The 18,361-nt window shown below is 51.5% G+C and overlaps 1 protein-coding gene across 25 annotated transcripts in view; it reads left to right on the forward strand.

The window, feature by feature from the left end:
• The first annotated feature begins 3,576 nt into the window (after window positions 1-3,576).
• Window positions 3,577-18,361, forward strand: part of KIF1A (kinesin family member 1A) — a 91,344-nt gene continuing 76,559 nt past the window's right edge. For 24 of the 25 annotated variants that reach the window (XM_059167471.1, XM_059167474.1, XM_059167475.1 and 21 more), the window contains exon 1: window positions 3,577-3,707. The gene's annotated coding sequence lies outside the window, so the exon portion shown is untranslated. Of the gene's footprint in view, window positions 3,708-4,274; window positions 4,390-18,361 lie in introns of those variants that run through there. The other variant, XM_059167472.1, reaches the window with a different exon arrangement.

Raw genomic sequence — 18,361 nt, forward strand, 5'->3', positions numbered from 1 at the left:
TTGTATTTCCTAAACAACAAAAATGCAGGAGAATCTTTCAGAAGGATGGAAAATAAGACCAAGTTCCCCCGAATGAGTATTAATTATTTTAAATGAAATCAAGGCCAAAGAAAAGGAAAAGTATATTCACAATAACTCAGTCTGTAGTCCTAGACAGGATCAGTGCCTGGGAGTAAAGAATATGTGACCAGGCTGAGAACTTGAATGTTAGGGAGAATATATGACTACAAAGGGCACATAGCTTACATTAAAATGGTGTTAAATTCAGGACACTTGCCATAGAATAAAAATAAGAACACGGATAAACCAGCAGAAGTATATTCACTGTACTCAATGGGAAATGGAAGTAGGATAGCAAAACTAAGTCTCAATATAACATTAATTACTATAAATGTATGTGCATTAAATTCCAATCAAAAGGAGGAAACCAAAAAAGAGGTACGAATGGATTAGATTTTAAAATTCTAACAATGGTAACTTAAAAGAAAAACGTTCGGGGTGCCTGGGTGCCTCAGTCGGTTAAGCGTAAGCCTTGGGCTTGATCCCAGGGTCCTTAGATTGAGCCCCATGTCCAGCTCCCTGCTCAGGAGCCTGCTTATTCCTCTCCCTCTGCCCCTCCTCTTTCTGCTCTCTGTCAAATGAATAAATAAAATCTTAAAAGAAAAAAAAAGAGAGAAACACTTAAAAAAAAAAAGATACAGGAAGTTTAGAATAAAACGTTGGCAAAAGACATACCAGGCGAATATGAACCAAAGGAAACTGGATAGACATCTTAATACATGACATTCAAATTTAAAACAAAAAACAAAAGCAAAAACAAAGGACACCATGTGCATGTTAATGAAATGGGCCACAGAACGAACATGCACATGCATCAAAATCATTTCAATACCTATAAAGATGTCTCAATGCAGATCATGCAGCATCTGCCAGAATGGAAAGGAGAGAGAGATTTCAACAAATGTAACTGGAGATTTTATTTCTAAAAATAATAATTTAATAGCTCAGGCAGACACAAACCTAGCAGAAATCTCCAAATCCTGATCAACATAATAATCTTAAACTCTTAAACGTATACAGAGCTCTATACCCATCAAAAAGAAGATAAGCTTTTGAGCACATGTAGAATATTCACAGAGAGAGACCAGGTGTTAGGACCTAAAGGTGTTAGGACTTAAGGAAGCCTTGATAAGTTTCTGAGGCGAAATTCCAGCAAACTGGGCTGCTAGGTTTGATTTGTGCTTCACCCCATGCTCTAAGAAACCACCCTAAATGGACCTCCTTACTGTCACTGGGCGCCCCTGCCTTCCAGCTGCCCTTTGGGTTCAGCCAAAGGGAGCACTCCCAGATCCAGGAAGGAGGGAGCGTGAGGCCCAGAGGCTGGTTGCTCTGATCCCTCCGGATGAGGGCTCAGCTGAGGCCTTGGCTCCTTCCAGGGGCTGCTCCCTCTCTCTCCCTCCCTTGCCCCCTCCTCCTTAGGCCACAGTGTCACCCTAGTGTTACTCAGTCCTGTGGTTTCCCTACTCCTACCTACTCGTTTGTAAATAGTCTTTTTATCAAACACTCCTCAAGTTACGCAGTTGGAGTGTGCCATCTGCTTCCTGCCAGGATCCTGACTGAACACAGACTGTTCTCAGACAATAGCATGATTAAATTAGAAATTGGTAACAACAAGTTATAATAAAAAAATACCAAAGCAAGCAAGCAAGCAAGCAAGCAAGAAACGCTGTTAGCAAGTAAGTAACATTATTAAAGAAGGCATGGGTTTGTAACTCATGAGTGTAAAAGAGATCATTAGGGACATTAAGGAATATTTAGCTCTGAATGATAATGAAACACTGTATGTCCCAATTTGTGAGACCCAGTAAGTCAGTGCTGGGGGAGGAATTCTGCAGTTTTAAATATATCTATCAGAAAATTAAATAGTTCAAAAATAAATGAGCCTAAGCACTTAGCTCAAGATGGAGCAACGTATTAGATCCAAAGAACCAGGAAGGAAGGAAATAATAGATAAGGGCAGGAGTAACTGAAATAAAGGGAAAGATGAGAAGATGAACAAAACTAAAAGTTGGTCCTTAGGAAATATTAAAAAGGAAAAATAAGGCAAATAAATAAAGTGTAGAATAAAAAGTAGAAATAATTACAGAAGCAATTAATAGAAAAAGGAATATATGCTAGTAATTTTAAAAGTTCGATAAAATTGATTAGTTCCTAGAAACATGTAAAATTTGGCTCCAGAAATAGAGAACTGAACAAGATCAATAAATATGATGAAAATGGAAATGATAAAGTTACCCCCCCCCATAGTTTTATTGTTTCTACCAAAAGCTTGTAAAAACAATAAATTCTCTTTCACGTAGGTAGTTCAAGGAAATAGAAAGGGAGAAATTGTCTGGGGGCCTTTGGGGGGCAGGGTGAGAGGGTGGTCTCCTTTGCAGAGTGGGCATGTGTCTATGCCCTTGTTACTTTGGGGGCATACCCACACAGATGCTGCAGATCGAGGTGAAACCCCCCTCCCTCACTGGGTTGCATGAGGATTAGGGCAGCTCCTGGCAGGTGTCAGGCGCTGGGGGAGGCGGAGCCATGGGGATGCAGAGAACACTGAGGAGGAGAGCTGGGGTGGAAAGGGATCCCGGCGCCCGGCTTTCACGATGGCATGACGTCACTGCACCCACCGCAGTTCTGGTGGGTGAGCTGGCCAGGGGCTTTGTCAAAGTTTCTACCCCTGGGCGGGGGGGGGGGGGTGCGAATGCTGGTTGCAGGCAGCAGAGATGTCTGTCATTCATTCACAGTGGCCCAAAGAGCGGCTGGGGAGGCTGACGAATGCTGGGTTTGCCCGTGTGGCACTGGAGCAGCGTGTGACTCGGTTCTGGGAAGTGAAGCTGGGGAGAAAGGCTGTGGGGACAGTGGGGGCTGATGACCTGCAGAAGTGGGGCGGGCGGAGGGTGGGGGCTACACCCAAGGCATGATGGGAGGAGAGGCGGCAGAAGAGATGTCATCCCCGCTGGAAGAGCGGTCTGCGATGCTCTGTTCCCCTCTGGTGCTCTGACCAAGACTCCAGATGCGACTCAAAATTCACCTGTTACACCCAGAGTCAGGTTCCCTCCCTGCCCGACCCAGCGCCCCTCCCCGGTGCAAGGAGCCCACCTGGGCTTTGTCCCTCTGCGATTAAGCGTTTGTGCTGCCAGCCTCTCGGGTGGGCGGGCAGGTGGAGATTTCATTGGAAAGGGTTCAGGGTGGGGGAAGGCCCAGCGCAGGATCCGTGGCAGGTTCTGGTGGGCGGGGGACTCGGGGCTGAGCGCTGCCGGGTCACTGCGAGGGAGATCCGGGACTGCGCCCGGCGGAGGGGGCGCCGCGTCTGAGCCCCGTGTGGGTTCGCCCCTCTGCACCCAGCAAACCGCTGTGTCGGCGGTGATGTCACAGCTCGGCTCCGGCCCCCTCCGGCCCCAGCCCCCTCCCTGAGGCGGCCGCGACGCCCGTCCTTCTACCCGCGCGACAAACCAGCTGGCGGCTGGGGCTCTGGGCGCAGCGCGTAGCCAACCAGCGCGGCGGGAGGGGAGCGGGGCGGGCCGGGCCGGGGGCGCGCAGCCCGTCACGCGGTGCCGCCGTCACAGCACCAGGCTCAGACCGGGAGCAGCAGCAGCTCCGCGCTCGGGGACCCGCGCCCATGCCCGTGCCCATGCCGGGCCGCCAGTGACGCCGGGGAGGTAAGGCGGCCGCCCGCCTGGCCTCTGGCACCTGCGCTCAGCTTCCCGCACTTGCATCGACTGCGCGCGGCGTGGGGAACTCACGCCCGCAGCCGAGTCCTTGTCGCCATCGAGGCGCCGGCGCCGCGCGCGCGGCCCCTTCCCCCGACCCTCCCCCGTCCCCGAGAACAATGGGGCAAATTGAGGGATGTCCCCTTTTCATTCGCGTCCTGGCAGGGCCCTCGGGAAAGGTTCTCATCGCTACGGCCTCTGCTGTGGCGGGATTGTCGCTGGGAGGGGCAGGGTCGCCGCGGGGAGGGTGCGCGCCGCCGGTGGCCTCTCGAGACGCCCCCTCCCTCGCTTCCGCGCTCTAGTCCTTTCCTGGAGAGGGGCCACCGAGCTAGACCGGCGGGCAGTGGAGAAGGGAAGAGCGCGCGGATGAGGGCGCCGGGGAGAGCGCGGGGCATCTGCCCGAGTCCCCGGGGTGGGGGAGGGCGGATGCTGGAGCCCGGAGCATAACAGGCGGGCGGGGCGGGCGGGGGCTGCGGCGGGAGGCCAGCTTCGTGCGCACCTCCGGGACTGCCCTTCACCATCCCCCAGCCATGTCCTCCCCCCGAGAGACCCTAGCTCCCTTCTAGAAAGGCCTGGGAGGGGCCGTCAGCGGAGGAGGCCTGTGTCTACGCAGCCAGCGCCCGAGTAACAGGTGTGGCCCGGCGGCGGGCGGGGAGGGGGCTGCGGGACCGCCCGACTCGGATGACAGGGACGAGTATGCCGCGACGACCCCTGGACTCCCCTTTTAGGCTGCGGCTCACCCTCTCTCCTTCCACCCCAAACAAGCGGCGCTGGCTGTGCGCTGGGGAAAGGGTGGCAGCGGCATCCAGGCGCCGAGGGAGGGTCTGCAGTCGGCTGGGCGCTAGGTGGGCGGCGGGGGCGGGGGGAGGACAGCGGGCCGCAGGGGCGAGGGGGAGGGGAGGGAGGGAATGCCAAGTCATGGGGCCTGCTGGGCGCGGGCGCGACGTCGCCCCGGCGCGGACCCGATGCGCGCCCTCGTTCCCAGGAATAGCGACTTCCCCTGAGAGACTAGTGCCCCCTCCTCAAATGGCAGCCCCCTCCAAGGGGTACCCGCATTGCTGGGATTAAAGGCCTGATAGGGTATCGCACCGGATCTTGCGGCTGCGGGAGTAGGTGTGGAGAGGTCCCTGACGCGCAGGGCTGCCCAGGTCCTAACCCTGGGGAGGACTCTGCAAGACCCAGAACGCAGGCTCCCGTAGAGCTGTGCCACCGACCCGCCCTCCCTGCCCCGCTCTCGGTCTGGCTAAAGGGGCTCTACCAGGGCAGCGGTGCCCATCTGCCTCGACTCGGCCTGAGAAGGCAGCTGCAGGTTTGCCCGGGAGCTCTGGGGTCCAGAGTGGGGGGTTGGGGCTCTACCTGCGGCGGCCATTTTGCAGGTGTGGTTGGCCACCCGCCTTACTGGGGCTGTAGGGTGAGGGTGGTCAGGTGTAGAGCAGCTGTATCCCCTGCTGTGGGGTGCGGTGTCTGCGGTGTCTGCGGTGGAGGGTGAGGGATGCTGCTAGAGCCTGCCCGTCTGCTTTCTGTTGTTGGAGTGAAGATCCAAGAAGGGTTGATGGTGACAAGGAAGAGACTGGCTGCGGAGGGGGACAGTCAGCCTCTATCTGGGTGGGAAGTCTGGGGAGGGTATTGGGTTCTAGATAGGGAGCAGATGAGCAACTCTGTCCCACATTAAGGGAGGATCTGAAGACAGGTGGACCTGTGGGGTGTGGTCCAGGGGACAGAGATGGGGATCAGCTTTGGAGTCAGGGCTCCCCAACCCAAGATTCTCAGTGGGGAGGGGCTGTGAGGAGGGCCTGCTGAATGTCAGCTTTGTGCCCCCTTCCCCCACACTGGGGTGCCCCCACAGCCTGACTACCCCTCACCCCCAGGGGCCTCACCAGCCAGATGGAGACTGAGCAGAGCTAGAATTGATCCAGACTCCTAGGACAGAGGGTTCTGCCACCCTGCCTGGTCTCCCTTCAGGCCCCCCTGGTGTCACCACTGCTGACCCAGGCTAAAGATGGCCTTTGAAAGTAAAGGAAGAAGGTCCTCCTGTGGGTTCTGTGGAGGGAGAGATGGGATTGGGGGAGGCATAGGGGTGGGGGAACAGAGACAGGTAGGAGGTGCTGATGGGAGCAACATAGCTTCAGGAGAAGACTCTGAGGGGCCTGGGGGGTCTGAGTAGTCTCACTCAATTTGCATAGGCCAGCCATGGCAGGGGAGCAGGGTGTGGCAGGGGGAGGGGATGTTCTGATGGGGGCCTGCTACCACCTGACTGGGGACCGAGGAGGGGCTACCAGCTTTAGGAACCATGCCCTGGCCTTTAAGGATCAGAACACAGCCCTCCATGCCTGAGACCCCTACTTCTAAGAGTGGCGAGGGGTCTGAGCAGTCACCCCTGGGGTGGGATAGGGGTCAGCAGCAGCTAGTGACCCCCAGGATGAGCCCATGCTCACCCTCCTGCCCAGTCCTGGATGCTTCCTGGAGCACTGTCCCATTTAGTGTTCTTAGATCAAAGGAGTGGACCCCCACCACCCCCCACCTCTACTGCCCTCCTCTCCCCATCCACATCCAGGAGCATCACACAGCTCGGTTGGGGCTGGACCACACCCTGCCCCAAACCTCTTGGCTTGGCTGGGGTGCCCAGGCCAGAGCCCGGCAGGTGGGTCTGTTCCATTAGCTGTGGGCCTCACCCCACAGGCAGGGCTGGGGAAGCAGGCAGAGGGTAAGGGTCGGGGTTGTGGGCATGTGATTCATTGCCCCACCTGACCGAGCAGGTTTGCAGTTTAACTCCTGAACACCATGAGGATTCTGGCTTGGGACGCTACCCCCAGCTCAGGGACTCAGCAAAGGGGTCATTGCACTGAGAGTGGAGGGGACGCTGGAAGAGTGGAGGGCACAGCAGAGGCTGAGCCCCCTGACCCCTCTGGGTTCCTATCCAGCCCTTCCTGTGTGCCTCTGTGGTTATGTCCCCGGCCCCCAGCCAGCTTTCTCTGTGGTTTTGTAATCTGAGCCCCTTGTGAGCCCCTTACCAGCCCCGAGGCCTCACTAGATGCCATCCCTGGGATGGATCAGGATTTACCGGCCGCCTGCGTGGCTGGGCATCCGAGAGGAGGGGCTGTTGCTCTGGAGAGCCTCAGCCCCCTGCGTTTAATCTCCTAATAATCCTGGCCTGCAGTGTGGCTGCCCCCCCATTCAGAAGGGGTGGGGACGTGCCGGGGTGCCAGGAGGGCCAGCCAGTCCCCCCGCCCCCAACCCAGACCTCCTGCTCTTCCTTTTCAGCTGGCCTCACATCAGTCACCCGGGGCACACCCACACACAAGCAGTCCCTTACACTCAGTCTCACACACTCCCCCACGCACACTCAGACTCACCCCTCCAGTCTCACACACTCATACGCATAGTCACACACGCACGCACACTCATATCCACTCACCCAGCCTCACCCTCTCTCGCACTTACAACTAGCTTACACATACAGCCACACACCCACACACGTGCTCTCTCTCTCACACACACACACACACACACGCACACACAACCCCCATATACTCTTAGTTTTACACACTGACATGCGCACACAGACTTCCACGTGCACCCCCCTCACACACGTGCCCTCATTGTCTTTGTTCCCACCTCATCCTCTTCCCTTTCTGGAGCCTTCCACCCAGCCTCCACAGGAAGTCCCTGCACCCCCCAGATTCCACCACCTTGAAGCTGCCCGCAGCCCCCAAGGTGTTCCTCCAGCCCTGGTGGGCAGTGGCCTGGGGGAAGAAAGTCAACATTTATTGGCTGCAGAATTGGGAGACTTCCTGGGGTGCTCCTATGATCCCAGCCAGGCAGGTGGTGCCCCCCACGGCTTCTCAGATCTGTAGGCAAAGGCTCCCTAGACCCCAGACTTTCTGCAGCCTCAGCACCCCCTACTCCAACCCTCAACCTGCCCTCCACCCTGCTGTACCCCCCACTCCTCCACCCCACCCCTCTATCCCATTCTCAACCTGCCCCCAACCTGCCCCTTACCCTACTCCTTTACCTCACCTTACTCCTGTCCCCCCTCCCACCCCTACCCTACTCCTGTACCCCACCTCACTCCTCTGCCCCATTCCTCTACCCCAACTCACTCCTCTACCTTACTCCTGTACCCCCACTTCCAGTCTGCCCCCCACCCCACCCCTTCACCTCATCACACCCCTCCAGCCCACCCTCTATCCCTAGCCCCGACCTGCCCCCTACCCTACCTTCCAACCTGCTCGCTCCCTTACTCCTCTACTCCACACATCTCCACCCCACCCCGGCACCTACCCCTGCTCCTTCACCTCCACCCACCCCAACTCCCTCCCACTCTTCCACCCCTTGACCAAATCCTCTGCCCCACCTGCCCCTTCAAATACCCGATCTACCCCTCCATCCCCCCTGCCCCTGCCCACCCCAGCCAGTGCAGGGCCTCACACACAGCGGCTGCCACCCTGGGCGTGCGCAGGTTGTCTGTGTGTCTTCACATCTCCCATTCAGGGCCCAGCAGGTCCTGGGGCAGGTGCCTCTCCTGAAATGCAGTGCTAGGGATGGGTGGGAAGGGCCCGCGGGCCCCTGCAGGCCCCTCTCCCTAGAGTCTGGCCTTCGGCCTTTAGGAGGGAGACTGATGGTGCCCAGGAAGAACTTGGAGGGGTGTCAGGAGCCCTTTTCCTGCTCTTGGGTCTCAGCCCTGCCAGGAGAGTTCAGGTGGGCCTCAGTTTCCTTCCCCATCTGTCATCAGCTCGGCCGGGATGGTAAGGGACAGGGCGGGGCCATCAGTGTCCAAGGCCTATGGGTCTATGGTCTATGGGGACCAGGTTTCTGAGGGGCCGTCGTGGGACTGGGGCCTGGGGTGACTCAGCTGCTCTGTGTCACCTGGTCCTCACTCTCCGCCATATGGCCACAGGTCCCTGGTGCCCAGAGGATGAGAGGATGAGCAGGGACGTGGTCACCGGACCCAGACCCGAGGAGAGAACTTAGGGCCTGCTCTTCTTTGCGTGAGCTCTGACCTTAGGCAAGACAGACCTCTGGAACATTTGATTTCCCCAGCTCTCCGTCATGCGCTCTCTTCTGCCAAGTCCCCTCTTTCCTGGCACCCACACCTGGGAGCCTCTTCCAGCCTGTGTCCCCCCCAGCTGCCCCCTGCTGTCCACATCCCCGGGCCGGATGGCTCTGTTTCTTGGACACAGAGCTTCTCCTTTCTTGGCTTCCTGTGCAACTTCCTGGAAATGGGGCTGAGTCCTTGCCTGTGGGATGGGGTCCCGGGTCAGTCATCGCCCTGGGTCTGTGGTATGTCTGGCGGCACGTCTCGGTGTCGATGTCCTGGCCTGTGGGCCCACGCGTTACGAGCAGCCATCCACCCCTTACGCTTTCTGTTTTCTTCCTTGATGTTAGGCCCTGGTTGTCTTGTCTTGGTCTTTTTTTTTTTCCTCTCGTATGTTGTGTCTCCTTGTTTATGTCCTATTTTCTGGGCAATTTCTGGGCTTCCTTTTTGAGTTCTTTTTGGGATCATGTGTTTCAGCACTTACGTGTCCATCTCTAAGAGCTCCCTCTTCCTTGTCCCTAACTGTTCCCATTTCACAGCGTCCTCTTCCTGTTTCGGAAGCACACGATCCTCCTGAAACATTCTGAGTGTTCCTAGAGGTGTTTCCTGTTCATTTGCTTGTTTCTTCTTCTGCTCTGTGGTTTATTTTGAGTTCCCTGCTGGTTCACTACAGTCTTCACCTTCAAGGCTTTTTCACTCTCCTGGTGTATGTGGCAAGCCCTGAGGGCCCTTTCCTGCTGGGGATGCCTGTGGCGGAGGGGTGGGGGGTTGAGCACGCCATCCCTGGTTTCCCCAGGTCAGAGTGGGCTTCCGGCTGGAGCCCAGCATGGGGGTGAGGGGGCTCTGCTTTAGGTCTGGAGGGCTGGGTGCGAGGTCCATGTAGTCCCGTCCCGCTCCTCCAGGATGCGGGGTGCCAACATCCACACTGGTGCTCTTACTCTCACCACACATCTTCTCCCGTGTCTGGGGAGCCCGGGCCTGGGGGTGTGGCGGCCATGACTTCTGTGGGGGTGGGCGGCTAGGAGCTGATGGAGGTCCCATGGGTCCATGTGGTGGTTCTGCAGACTCACACCTGGGTCGTCTTCTGTAGCCTTGCATCCTGGAACGCCTTCCCTCCATGGGCCCCACTGAGCCCACAAGCCCAGAACCCCCGGAGGGCCCTGCTATCATGCTGACCCCCTCCGGGCTGTTTCTGGGCCATCCCCCTCCCCAGCCTCCAGAAGGTTTGTTAGGGGTCTGAGGTCATTGGCGAGGCCTCTCTCCTGCCCTTCACCACTCTCTCTTGCCCCCCATCAGCAAGCTCTGCCCTCTGTTTCATGGGCCTCAAGAGCGAGCCTGCAGGGGCCCCGGGGTGGGCCCGGCATGGGCTCTAATGTACATCTCTTGTAAGACTAAGAAAGATGAGTTCTGTTTTTCCCAACTTTCGAGGGAAAATCAGTGTTTCAGGAAGAGGTGCCATGTGGGTGCTCTGTTCCAGGCGGTGCTGCTGACCTGGGGGTAGATGGGCGCCAGGTGAGGGACGCTGGGGAAGCCTCAGTGCTTGATGTGGGTTTGCACCGGGGGCCAGTCCTGGGTCTCAGGCCACCTTTGCCCATCCATGTGTCTGTAGAGGTTTGGCTTTTCCTTGAGCTTCCTGCCCATACTCCGTGTTTACGCAGAAATGTGATGTCCTCAGTATTCACTGAGGGGCCAGCCCCATTCCCTGTGTCCCCTGTGACCTGCCCACAGCGGGTCCTCAGCACATCTTCACCGAGTGAATGGGCTCAACCCCCTCTTTCCTTGGAGGCCCTGACTCGTGGCTCCGGGTCTCCCTCCCCTGTGGTCCTTACCGAGGGTCACTTCCTCATCCACGTGCATGACCACTGTCGCCTGGCTCCCTTGTCCTCTCTGTCCTTGCTGCATGTCTCACGGTTGCAGGCTGGGCCTTTTCACCCTCAGACATGGATGGCACCCCACATAGGGCCGGCAGGGCACAGACCCTCATGGCTCAGGAACCCTTTGAACAGCTCCTTGGGCTCTGGCACACTCCCTGCCCTGTCCTTCTCCTCCCCTGGCTCTGAGCCCGCGATTGGCTGACCCTTACCCCTGCGTGTGCCCTCCCCAGCTCGGTGGGCAGTCCTCCGTGGCACCTGCGGCCACGTGACTCTGCACCCCTGGGACCATTTCACACTTGCTCGTGTCCTCTCAGACTTTACACCCAGTGCTGTTGAGAGAGGCTGGCCCTTCTTGCCACTCTCCGGTACACGGCATGTCCGACACCATGACCCCCAGCGTCCCACCTCAGACCCTCTGCTTGCAGCCCGGCCCCAGTCAGCGAGGCCTGGCCCTGTCCCCTGAAAATCAGCCCCGCTGCTTGGTCCCCTCTGTGGCAAGACTTCTTAAAAGAAGTTAAGTCTTTAAAAAAGGTTATTATGTAGTAGGACACATGAAAAAGAATCTAGAATATTTCCACAAATGGCCATGTGTGCACGGTCAGCTTCAGAGAGGAAGCATTTCCAGCACACTCTCCGGTCCCTGGCATTTTGAGTGACCACTCCTCTAACCCTCACAGAAGGAGGAGGAGGCTCTGGTGTGACCCCACCTTGCAGACTTGGTGGAGGTCCACATCAAGGCCTTGGCAGTCCCTGGGGCCTCAGAGTCCCGACTTGACCTGCAGGTTCTCACCACCCGGACTTTAGCCCTCAGCATGTGCAGAATTTTGTCATTGACCCCTGGGCTCCAGGTAGCGTCCCTTCTGTGTGTGAAGCCCTGTGTGGGCTGCATATTGCTGGGCAAGTGACATTGGCTGTTTGTAAGTTTCCCAAGGACTATGGATGGCTCTCCTTCACTCACTGTCCCATCTGGATGACTGTGGTGTGACTGAGTCACACTTTGTTCAGTCTCCAGTCAGTGGACAGTCAGGCTTTCCCATCTCCTTCCCCTTTCCTCCTCTTTCTCTTTTCTGCTGCAGATACTGGGGACATTTCTCCTGTGATCTCGTACATGTAGAGTTGCCCAGTGGCTGGTGCCAGAGTCTGCAATGTTAGTGGACATCTCCATGTTGTTTCCAAAGTGGTTGTGCTCATGAGGTTTTCCCAAGTGTGCTGTGATGTTCTCGTTTCCCTGTCCTTACAACATTTCATGTTGCCACATGTTTTAATTTTGTGATCTGATGTATTTTTTTAAAAGATTTTATTTGTTTATTAGAGAGAGAGAGCAAGTGCGTGCATGCACAAGCGGGGGAAGGGGCAGGCAAAGAGAGGGAAACAGGCTCCCTGCTGAGCACAGATCCTGACGTGGGGCTAGATCCCAGGACCCTGAGATCATGACCTGAGCCGAAGGCAGATGCTTAACAGGCTGAGCCACCCTGGTGCCCCTGATGGATATGTTTTTTTTTTTTTTTTTTTAAAGATTTTATTTATTTATTTGACAGAGAGAAATCACAAGTAGATGGAGAGGCAGGCAGAGAGAGAGAGAGGGAAGCAGGCTCCCTGCCGAGCAGAGAGCCCTACGCGGGACTCGATCCCAGGACCCTGAGATCATGACCTGAGCCGAAGGCAGCGGCTTAACCCACTGAGCCACCCAGGCGCCCCTGGATATGGTTTTGAGCCACACTTTCATCATTATCCATTGTGGTTGAGCTTCTTGTCCTGTAAATTGCCTGTTCATAACTTTTGGCTATTTTTTTGGTGTTCTTTTCTGTTGTTGTTTGATTTTTGTGTGTTCTTTGTGTGTTCTGCATATGAACCCTTGTCAGTTAGATGTGCTGCATACATCTCCAGGGGGGTGAACTCTTCTTCACCTATTAATGGTATCTTGATGTCTGGACTTTTCCTTTTGGTACCTTCTGTGGGTTGAATCCTCGAAGGAGAATATGGAGATACCACTTTTCTTCATTATTTTATCTTCCAAAACTGTTGTTCACATTTAGGTCTTGAGTATGCATGGAATTTGATTTGGTATAGAGGAGGAATCTAATTTTGTGTTTTTCCATATGGCTAGCCAGTTGTCTTCATCTGTCTGGGTTGCTGTAACAGAATACCAGAGACCGGGTGGCTTGTAAACAGACAGTGATTTCTCGGAATTCTGAGACTGGAAGTCCAAGATCAGGGTGCCGGCAGGGCCAGATTCTGGCAAGAGCCTACTTCTAGTTTGCAGATAGCTAACTCTGCATTGGAGAGAGGAAGCATGCTCTCTTGGGACCTTTATAAGAGCACTAATCCCATTCATAAGGCCCACCCTCTGAGCTCATTTATGCCTGACCATATAGCAGTGTCTCCCACTTCCTCATCCCTTCCCACTGGGGGTAGGGTTTGGGTTAGGAATATGGGGTCCCAAAATTCAGGCCATCACCGGTTTTCTCAGTAACATAGCTTCAGTACTCCTTTCCCTTCCCACAGACCTGCAAAGCCCCCTTTGCCCACTCTCAGAAGAACTGTGTCTGTGTAAGTCTCTTTTGGGATCCCTTCTGTTACACGGGTGGTGACTTACCTTGTCCTGGCCACCCCATCTTAGTTACTGTACTTTTATGTTAAGTCTTGATTCCACGAGGACACGTTGTCTTCTATCCTCTTGTGTTTCTTTAGATGGGTCATTAGTATTCATAGCATCAACACTTTCATAAAAAATCTGGTTGAGATTTCATTTGACCATACATTGAATTTTTTATTCCTTTGAGTGAAAATAAACATTTTAAAGATATCAAAAATTTTCCATGTGTAGGTTATAGTTCATTTATTTAGGTTTTCTATATTTTTGTGAAGGCTAAAAATTTCCTCATCAAAGTTATATGCATCAGTTGTGACATTTATTATGATAAAGGTACTATATGCTTTGGATTATCTTTTAAATGCACCTTAAAATATTTTTTTAACTACTTATCTCTCGTGTATTCCAACCTGGTTTGTTTCTAGCAACTTTGTGTCACCTTCCTACTAAGTCAAATAATTTATCTGTGGATCCTCTTGATTTCTGTGTAGATAAGCAAATAGTCTGCAAGTGATGACAAATTGGGTTTCTTCATTTCCAATCCATATTTTGTTATTGTTGTTTTTTTTTTTCCCGCCTTATCACTCTGGCTAGCACCACTGCTCCAATGTGAAATAGAAGTGATGACAGGCGTCCTAAACTTGTTTCTGAATTTAAAGAAAGTGTTCCTAATATTTTACGAGTAGGTATGATATTTGGGTAGGCTTTTAGTAGGTGCCTGTTATGAGAGTAAAGATTTCTTTTATTTCCCATTATTGCCAAGAGTTTTATTATAAACTGATTTTGAGAATTATTGAATGCCTTTTCAGCAACTATAGAGAACCGCATTTGGTTATTTCTCCTTTAATCTGATATGTGGTGAATTATATGAATAGAGGTCTTATGTTAAACCACATATATATCCATATTGATATTTTTAGAATAAGTTTACTGTATTAACCTTTTTATTTGCTGCTGGGCCTTCTTGCTAATGTTTTGGACTTTTATATCTATGTTCATTAGTGAGATCAATGTCTGATCTTCATTTCTCCAATTTTTTTGTCTCCAATAATCTCTCTACCCGTCTCCCTCTTTCCTGTTCTCTTAAAGGGTTTGTATAAGATTGGAATTAACTGGGTTTTTTGAGTGTATATTAGGGCTCACTTGTGAAAAGTCTCCTGCTTTTTTTGGTAAGTAGATTCTTAAACTATTAAATCAGCTTCCTTAACTGTTGTAAGAAAACTCAAGTGCCCACTGACTAATTTTTCTCCTGGTTATAGATCATCTTTTCCTGCTTCTTGGCACATGTAGTAATTTTTTTTATAAAGAGTATTTATTTGAGAGAGAGAGTGCACACGAGGCAGGGGAGGGGCAGGGGGAGAGGGAAAAGCAGACTCCTCTTCTGAGCAGGGAGCCTGACACAGGGCTCCATCCCAGGATCCTGAGATCATGACCCGAGCTGAAGGCAGATGCTTAATGGACTGAGCCACCCAGGTGCCCCAATTTGTTTTTTTAATTGGGTTCTAGACATTTCTACATTGTGGAGTATCTGAATTATGCTTTCTTCCCAGAAAGCATGTTGGGCTTTGTTTTGGCAGGTAGTAAATTACTTGAGCTCATTTGATCCTTGAAGTCCTGATTTTAAGAGTTTCACTGGAGCAGATGTCAGAGGGATGGTTAAGCCCACTACTCAAGTGTGATTTCTTTGGGATATCCACTGAATGTCTGGAATGGAGGATCAAGAGAACTATTATGGTCCAGATACCCTTCTTATTTTATGTGAGCTTTGGGAATCCCTGTGTCTTCCTTGCCTGCACTACATGGGGATGGACGCATCCTCTACAAAGACTCAAGGCACTCCTATGCAATATATTGACCTTTGCTGCTTAGCCACTCTTTCCCTTCCAGAACTCTGACCCACAATTTCCAGCTGCCTCAAACTACCCAAACTCTAGCCTCCATCTCCTCAACTCATCAGAGCTGCTGAGCTATTTACGTCCTACCGTCCAAATCATGAGGTCTGGAAATTGCCTTTGGGCTGATTTGGAGTGATTGTAGGGTTTCCCTTGTGTGTTTCCCTTCTCTCAGGGATCACAGTTATGCATGGCCTGCTGTCCAGTGTCCAAAGACAGTTATTTTCATACATTTTGCCCAGGTTTGCTAGTTTATTCTTTATAGGGGGAGTTTAAGTGTGGTCCTGTAACTCCCATCATGGCTGAACATGGAAATGCCCCAAGTGTTGCTAGTAGTCTTTTCATTATCATTCACTACTAAGTTTATTTATATCTCCATCATGATTTCTTCTTTGTGTATTAATTATTTAGAAGTTTATTTTTAATTTTTCTAAATACAGGGTTTTTAATGGTCTTTTATTGATTTTTAATTATCTTCAAATTACAAGATGCATTTGGTACAGAGTCTTTGACATTTATTAGGAGTTGTTTTCTGACCTGCAAAATGGTAGAATATTGTAGTTGTTCCATATGTGTTAGAAAAGAATGCGTTTCTCTAATTTACAAGAAGAAGAGAGCACATGTGTTCATTAGTTCATGATTGTCATGTTTAGACCATCTATATCCTTGTTAATTATGTCTGTTTGGGCTGTCAATTAGTGAGCAATGTGTTAAAACTTCTGCCATGATGAATTAGTGAATTCTTTCATGGTGCATGACTCTTTATCTTGGTTTTATGTTTTTATCGTGTTGTCTCTGTGGGACCATTCTGAGTAATTTTTTCCAATATGTTTTCCAGTTCATTAATTCTCTGCTCAGCTTCATTTAATTTACTGATTAACACGTCTGCTAAGTTTTAAAGTTTGAATGGTCACATTTTTATTTCTGAACGTTCTACATGGTTCCCCCCTCCATATTTTACAGCATTATTTCTCATTCCTGTTTATTTCTCTAAACATTTTAGGCATGCATATTTTATGATCTGTATCTGATGATTTCAGTATCTGAAATCCTTGATAGTCCAAGATCAGGATCTAATTCTAGTTCTGTTTTCTTTTCCTTTTCCCAACTCTTGCTCACAGTGAATTGCTTCTGTGGTATTTGGTAATATGTAATTGTGAGCTCTCCTTTGACTGATCTTCATCTGTAGGGACCTAAGAAGAGGAAGCTGTTTCTAAGGAGGATTTGTATTTGTGTTTGTGATGATGTCCTAAAGTTGCAAACAGCCAAGACACACTCTGAGCTGACTTCTCAAACTCGGGTTTCACTGATCATGCAGGTATTGCAAATTTGAAACACAAAGCTGCATGAAGACAGGTCTGTGGCCTCGAGTTCTCAGGAACACTGGCTTTTTAACCACCTGGGGCTGAGATCACTCAGAATAAGTCCCCTGTGTTCCTCTGATGACAGATGGCTTTCTCCCAGCCATGGCTTTCTCCCAGCCTTCCATGCTCCAAGGTTCTAGCTTTAAAGGATTGAACTCTTTGTGGTGGTTTGGTTCCAGTTCCAACCTTGAACTTGAGGCCATGCCTCGGTCCTCCATTCAGTGTGTGAGATCCGCTTCACCACAGTTCTGGTGTCAACATATGCCTGCAGTTTTCTCCCTGGTGGGCTTGCCTCTTGGATTCAGCAATTCCTGCTGCTTTCTCTCCCCTTCCTCAGACATTCTCTTGTTTTATTCTGAAGTTTGTTATTTATCCTAAGTTTCTCAGTGATTTCTAATGGGAGGGAGTTCCGTCCACCATGTTGCCAAAAGTGGAGGTCTCTCATTCACCTGTTTTTCTGTTGGTTTTATATATGTTAATTTTAATGAGCAAACTGAAGGTCTTTTTATTTATTTACTTATTTACCCGAACCATTTGGTAATTTTTTATTTTTATTTTTTAAAGTTTTATTTATTTGAGACACTGCGAGAGAGGAAACACAAGCAGGGCGAGTGGGAAAGGGAGAAGCAGGCTTCCCGCTGAGCAGGGAGCCTGATGTGGGGCTTGATCCCAAGACTCTAGGATCATGACCTGAGCCAAAGGTAGCCGCTTAATGACTGAGCCACCTAGGTGCCTCCATTTGGTAATTTTTAAAAATAATCTTTAAATATGAGCACAGTTTCGAAGAGTCAGATCTATCTACAAAACTTATTTAGGAAATCAGCAGGTTTCCCTCTCCATCCCCAACCTCTTCCAGCTCTCTTAGCTATTTTGTGCTATTTGATGCTTTTGGCTCTATCTTGCTAAGTAATGTGCTTATTCTGCCAGTTTTGGGGGACCTGTTTAAGAAGTTGCATAAGTACGATTATAAAAAGTATACCCACTTTTGTCTTTGGGCCATCTTTTCTCAGTGTTCTGTCTGTGAGGTTCATGCATTTATCTTCTCTTCCTCCTGAAATGGCACTAAAATAACGGTAAAGGTAAATGAAAGAGACCGAAGCCCTTCTGGAAGGGTGGAAGACAGAGAAATCATGGCAACGCATTTGGGAAAATGAAAAGCAGAACCCTCGTTCTAACTGATAGCAGATTCAGGAAGGTGAATGCCGAGGAGGCTGGTGGGGAATTGGGAAGTGACCTGTGGTGTCCCCACAAGGCTCGGGATCTGGGTCTCCCACTGCCTCTGGCAGTGAGGGCAGGATTCTAGAGGGCCTGTCCAGAGTTCCAGACTTCTCTCCCACTCCTCCATCTCCTTCTCCCCTTTTCTATCCAGCCTATTGATCTCTTCCATTGCCATGACTTAGTGTTCACAAGTGATGCATTCATTTTTCTTGCCTGACCCCTCTTCAGATGCACACATCCAACCACCTCCCTGCGTTTTCCATGTCTCTCCAACCCCCTGGTGCTGCTGACACCAGGGTTCAGGGATCAACAGGAGACAGCCCTGCTCTGGCAGAGCCCCGGTTGCTGGCTCACATGCACTGCGCTGGTCTCCAGGCAAACGAGGGTCAGCCTGGCGAACCTGCAGCTTGCAGAGGGACGCTGGGCCTGAATCTACCCGAGAACCATGTGAAGGCCCCCTGACCCCTGCAGGCTTGTGAGTCCTGCTTTAGCTGCCTCCCACAGTTTTGATATGTTATATCTGCATTAGTGTTCAGTTCAAAGTATTTTTCTAATGTCTGATTAAATGTTTTTCTTTGTCCCATAGGTTATTTAGAATCCTATTGCTTAATGTCCAAGCAGTTGGGG

This window comes from Mustela lutreola, chromosome 3 (genome assembly GCF_030435805.1).
Source record: "Mustela lutreola isolate mMusLut2 chromosome 3, mMusLut2.pri, whole genome shotgun sequence".
Taxonomy (NCBI): domain Eukaryota; kingdom Metazoa; phylum Chordata; class Mammalia; order Carnivora; family Mustelidae; genus Mustela; species Mustela lutreola.